Raw genomic sequence first — 6,722 nt, 5'->3', positions numbered from 1 at the left:
TATTAAAGTTATTGCTGGCATGACATTAGAATCTCTCGATTACACTACACTCATGGGTGTGCCACCTAAAGTGTAGCCTATTAATGTTATTGCTGGCATGACATTAGAATCTCTCGGTTACACTACACTCATGGGTGTGCCACCTAAAGTGTAGCTGAACAATGTTATTGCTGGCATGACATTAGAATCTCTTGGTTACACTACACTCATGGGTGTACCACCTAAAGTGTAGCCTAATAACGTTATTACTGGCATGACATTAGAATCTCTTGGTTACACTACACTCATGGGTGTGCCACCTAAAGTGTAGCCTATTAATGTTATTGTTGGCATGACATTAGAATCTCTTGGTTACACTACACTCATGGGTGTGCCACCTAAAGTGTAGCCTATTAAAGTTATTGCTGGCATGACATTAGAATCTCTCAGTTACACTACACTCATGGGTGTGCCACCTAAAGTGTAGCCTATTAATGTCATTGCTGGCATGACATTAGAATCTCTCGGTTACACTACACTCATGGGTGTGCCACCTAAAGTGTAGCCTATTAATGTTATCACTGGCATGACATTAGAATCTCGCGGTTACACTACAATCATGGGTGTGCCACCTAAAGTGTAGCCTAATAATGTTATTGCTGGCATGACATTAGAATCTCTTGGTTACACTACACTCATGGGTGTGCCACCTAAAGTGTAGCCTATTAATGTTATTGCTGGCATGACATTAGAATCTCCTGGTTACACTATGCTCATGGGTGTGCCACCTAAAGCGTAGCCTATTAATGTCATTGCTGGCATGACATTAGAATCTCTCGGTTACACTACACTCATGGGTGTGCCACCTAAAGTGTAGCCTATTAATGTTATTGCTGGCATGACATTAGAATCTCTTGGTTACACTACACTCATGGGTGTGCCACCTAAAGTGTAGCCTATTAATGTTATTGCTGACATGACATTAGAATCTCTCGGTTACACTACAATCATGGGTGTGCCACCTAAAGTGTAGCCTATTAATGTTATTGCTGGCATGACATTAGAATCTCTCAGTTACACTACACTCATGGGTGTGCCACCTAAAGTGTAGCCTATTAAAGTTATTGCTGGCATGATATTAGAATCTCTCAGTTACACTACACTCATGGGTGTGCCACCTAAAGTGTAGCCTATTAATGTTATTGCTGGCATGACATTAGAACCTCTTGGTTACACTACACTCATGGGTGTGCCATCTAAAGTGTAGCGTAATAATGTTATTGCTGGCATGACATTAGAATCTCCTGGTTACACTATGCTCATGGGTGTGCCACCTAAAGTGTAGCCTATTAATGTCATTGCTGGCATGACATTAGAATCTCTCGGTTACACTACACTCATGGGTGTGCCACCTAAAGTGTAGCCTATTAATGTTATCACTGGCATGACATTAGAATCTCGCGGTTACACTACAATCATGGGTGTGCCACCTAAAGTGTAGCCTATTAATGTTATTGCTGGCATGACATTAGAATCTCTCAGTTACACTACACTCATGGGTGTGCCACCTAAAGTGTAGCCTAATAATGTTATTGCTGGCATGACATTAGAATCTCCTGGTTACACTATGCTCATGGGTGTGCCACCTAAAGTGTAGCCTATTAATGTCATTGCTGGCATGACATTAGAATCTCTCGGTTACACTACACTCATGGGTGTGCCACCTAAAGTGTAGCCTATTAATGTTATTGCTGGCATGACATTAGAATCTCTTGGTTACACTACACTCATGGGTGTGCCACCTAAAGTGTAGCCTATTAATGTTATTGCTGACATGACATTAGAATCTCTCGCTTACACTACACTCATGGGTGTGCCACCTAAAGTGTAGCCTATTAATGTTATTGCTGGCATGACATTAGAATCTCTTGGTTACACTACACTCATGGGTGTGCCACCTATTCTTATAACTATTTTATACTATTAGACATTTTATATTTTATACTCATGGGTGTGCCACCTAAAGTGTAGCCTGTTAATTAGAAATTGTATTTAGCAGGGCCCCTCTGGATACCAGCCACTGTGCTGAATGGGCCACCCTGCATAAATAAAGTTTTACCTACCTACCTACCTACCTAAAGTGTAGCCTATTAATGTTATTGCTGACATGACATTAGAATCTCTCGCTTACACTACACTCATGGGTGTGCCACCTAAAGTGTAGCCTAATAATGTTATTGCTGGCATGACATTAGAATCTCTTGGTTACACTACGCTCATGGGTGTGCCACCTAAAGTATAGCCGAACAATGTTATTGCTGGCATGACATTAGAATCTCTCGGTTACACTACACTCATGGGTGTGCCACCTAAAGTGTAGCCTATTAATGTTATTGCTGGCATGACATTAGAATCTCTTGGTTACACTACGCTCATGGGTGTGCCACCTAAAGTGTAGCCGAACAATGTTATTGCTGGCATGACATTAGAATCTCTCGGTTACACTACACTCATGGGTGTGCCACCTAAAGTGTAGCCTATTAATGTTATTGCTGGCATGACATTAGAATCTCTTGGTTACACTACACTCATGGGTGTGCCACCTAAAGTGTAGCGTAATAATGTTATTGCTGGCATGACATTAGAATCTCCTGGTTACACTATGCTCATGGGTGTGCCACCTAAAGTGGAGCCTATTAATGTCATTGCTGGCATGACATTAGAATCTCTTGGTTACACTACACTCATGGGTGTGCCACCTAAAGTGTAGCCTATTAATGTTATTGCTGGCATGACATTAGAATCTCTCGGTTACACTACACTCATGGGTGTGCCACCTAAAGTGTAGCCTATTAATGTTATTGCTGGCATGACATTAGAATCTCTTGGTTACACTACACTCATGGGTGTGCCACCTAAAGTGTAGCCTATTAATGTTACTGCTGGCATGACATTAGAATCTCTTGGTTACACTACACTCATGGGTGTGCCACCTAAAGTGTAGCCTAATAATGTTATTGCTGGCATGACATTAGACTCTCTTGGTTACACTATACTTATGGGTGTGCCACCTAAAGTGTAGCCTATTAATGTTATTGCTGGCATGACATTAGAACCTCTTGGTTACACTACACTCATGGGTGTGCCATCTAAAGTGTAGCGTAATAATGTTATTGCTGGCATGACATTAGAATCTCCTGGTTACACTATGCTCATGGGTGTGCCACCTAAAGTGTAGCCTATTAATGTCATTGCTGGCATGACATTAGAATCTCTCGGTTACACTACACTCATGGGTGTGCCACCTAAAGTGTAGCCTATTAATGTTATCACTGGCATGACATTAGAATCTCGCGGTTACACTACAATCATGGGTGTGCCACCTAAAGTGTAGCCTATTAATGTTATTGCTGGCATGACATTAGAATCTCTCAGTTACACTACACTCATGGGTGTGCCACCTAAAGTGTAGCCTAATAATGTTATTGCTGGCATGACATTAGAATCTCCTGGTTACACTATGCTCATGGGTGTGCCACCTAAAGTGTAGCCTATTAATGTCATTGCTGGCATGACATTAGAATCTCTCGGTTACACTACACTCATGGGTGTGCCACCTAAAGTGTAGCCTATTAATGTTATTGCTGGCATGACATTAGAATCTCTTGGTTACACTACACTCATGGGTGTGCCACCTAAAGTGTAGCCTATTAATGTTATTGCTGACATGACATTAGAATCTCTTGCTTACACTACACTCATGGGTGTGCCACCTAAAGTGTAGCCTATTAATGTTATTGCTGGCATGACATTAGAATCTCTTGGTTACACTACACTCATGGGTGTGCCACCTATTCTTATAACTATTTTATACTATTAGACATTTTATATTTTATACTCATGGGTGTGCCACCTAAAGTGTAGCCTGTTAATTAGAAATTGTATTTAGCAGGGCCCCTCTGGATACCAGCCACTGTGCTGAATGGGCCACCCTGCATAAATAAAGTTTTACCTACCTACCTACCTACCTAAAGTGTAGCCTATTAATGTTATTGCTGACATGACATTAGAATCTCTCGCTTACACTACACTCATGGGTGTGCCACCTAAAGTGTAGCCTAATAATGTTATTGCTGGCATGACATTAGAATCTCTTGGTTACACTACGCTCATGGGTGTGCCACCTAAAGTATAGCCGAACAATGTTATTGCTGGCATGACATTAGAATCTCTCGGTTACACTACACTCATGGGTGTGCCACCTAAAGTGTAGCCTATTAATGTTATTGCTGGCATGACATTAGAATCTCTTGGTTACACTACGCTCATGGGTGTGCCACCTAAAGTGTAGCCGAACAATGTTATTGCTGGCATGACATTAGAATCTCTCGGTTACACTACACTCATGGGTGTGCCACCTAAAGTGTAGCCTATTAATGTTATTGCTGGCATGACATTAGAATCTCTTGGTTACACTACACTCATGGGTGTGCCACCTAAAGTGTAGCGTAATAATGTTATTGCTGGCATGACATTAGAATCTCCTGGTTACACTATGCTCATGGGTGTGCCACCTAAAGTGTAGCCTATTAATGTCATTGCTGGCATGACATTAGAATCTCTTGGTTACACTACACTCATGGGTGTGCCACCTAAAGTGTAGCCTATTAATGTTATTGCTGGCATGACATTAGAATCTCTCGGTTACACTACACTCATGGGTGTGCCACCTAAAGTGTAGCCTATTAATGTTATTGCTGGCATGACATTAGAATCTCTTGGTTACACTACACTCATGGGTGTGCCACCTAAAGTGTAGCCTATTAATGTTACTGCTGGCATGACATTAGAATCTCTTGGTTACACTACACTCATGGGTGTGCCACCTAAAGTGTAGCCTAATAATGTTATTGCTGGCATGACATTAGACTCTCTTGGTTACACTATACTTATGGGTGTGCCACCTAAAGTGTAGCCTATTAATGTTATTGCTGGCATGACATTATAATCTCTCGGTTACACTACACTTCTGAGTGTGCCACCTTAAAGTGTAGCCTGATAATGTTATTGCCACCTTAAAAACATTATTATTTAATTTTTTCTATTTTGGTTGTTTTTTGGTTATTGTTTGGTCATCATCTTAATTCAACTTACAATGTTTTTATTAGAGCGCATGTGTACATGAAGACAGGACTGATAGATTGTTACCCCGTTTTAAATCAGATTTTTTGCTGTGTTTAAATCTGTGTAAGGTCTTCTACAGCTTTTCCATGAAAAGTGCTTCACATGAATGCCTTCAATTTTGTTAGGAATTTCCTGTTCAGCTGGACACCTATAAATGTATTAAGATGTCTGCCAGTTAGCAACCACATAGCAAATTGAATAGTGTGAATAATACTATACATTAACACATAGCCATTATTGTCCATTTTTGACGCCTGACTCAACAGACTTATTAAGTTTATGGTTAGTGATAAACCAATCATAATATGGGCTGCTAATAAAAATCAATTATAACATTTGAGTAAGTGCTGCATTATTATATATAGAATATTGTCTGTTTTTAACCTGGTAAAAAGTGGCGAGATCAAATCCAAAGGAACCCCGGAAAACATAATTATGAAAGAGAGATTTTCATGATTTTTTCATGCTATTTTAATTTGGGAGGGCAAACAGGGCAAAAACTGCAGTAAATGTATGGGGAAAATAGAGAATCTTAAGACTAACAAGTGAACCTGAAATATTTTTCAGTAAATTAAAAACAAAGGTTAGAAGGTAAAACAATTTGTAGATCATGTGATAAGTGGGAAGTTGCCTTGCTAGAAAAGCCATAATTAAGTTTTTCATTTATCAATAGTCTGAAAAATAGTGTGAGTCGCAATTCGCAAGAAAATTTAGAGACATTTGTATACAAAATTTAAAAGTGCCTATCCTTGCCTCACAGGAAATCTATTTTCATCACATTTGACTGAGGAAACCCTTTAGATCTGCTGTGTATCTGTTCCTTGTAACACATAAAACATTCAGGAAGTCAATGACTCTCAACTTATTAGGCAGCAAACTTTAAACTTTTCCCGTACATTTACTGCAATTTTTACTGTGTTTGCCCCTCAAATTAAACAAGGTGGCCTCTTAACATGATCATTGTCTTCATCAACATGATTTATTTTAGGGAACCAACCACATTGATTTTTTACATCAGGAGACTAAAAATCTTGGACAGAATAAAATGAGAAATAAAACCACCTATCCACCCGAATCAATGATAAATTCGCATTTTTCCATCATTAAAATGGGGGGAGTGGTGGTCTTAATTTTTCATTTATTTTGCCCTTGATTGCACTCAATATAACAATTTCTAAAATGACTGTCATTGCGGTCCACGATACCATCCCGTCCTTTCAATCAAAAGAAAATACATGTTAGCTGACTAAAGCTGACCTCTGACCCTACTCCAGCAAAATCAACCCAGGCCCCCCATTGGCAAAAAAGTAACTTATGCTGTGTTTAGACTTGAACGGTTTACCGAGGTACCAGAGTTTACTTACCCAGGTAAACATTTTCCTTGTGTAAACGCCAACTGATACTTTGGTAAATGCTGCAAAAGACAAAAGAAATTTAACCAAGGTAAAAGTTGTAATTACCCTGTGATCAGGCATGGTTACAATTGGTAGCCAAGGTCAAGATGACAGATATATCCGCTTGTGGCGGCGTAATATATCACTTCCCGCGGTGAGCAGATT

The sequence above is a fragment of the Orbicella franksi genome, chromosome 6 (assembly GCF_964199315.1).
Source record: "Orbicella franksi chromosome 6, jaOrbFran1.1, whole genome shotgun sequence".
NCBI lineage: Eukaryota > Metazoa > Cnidaria > Anthozoa > Scleractinia > Merulinidae > Orbicella > Orbicella franksi.
The sequence above is the reverse complement of the archived record's forward strand: the minus strand, read 5'-3'. Positions refer to the sequence as shown.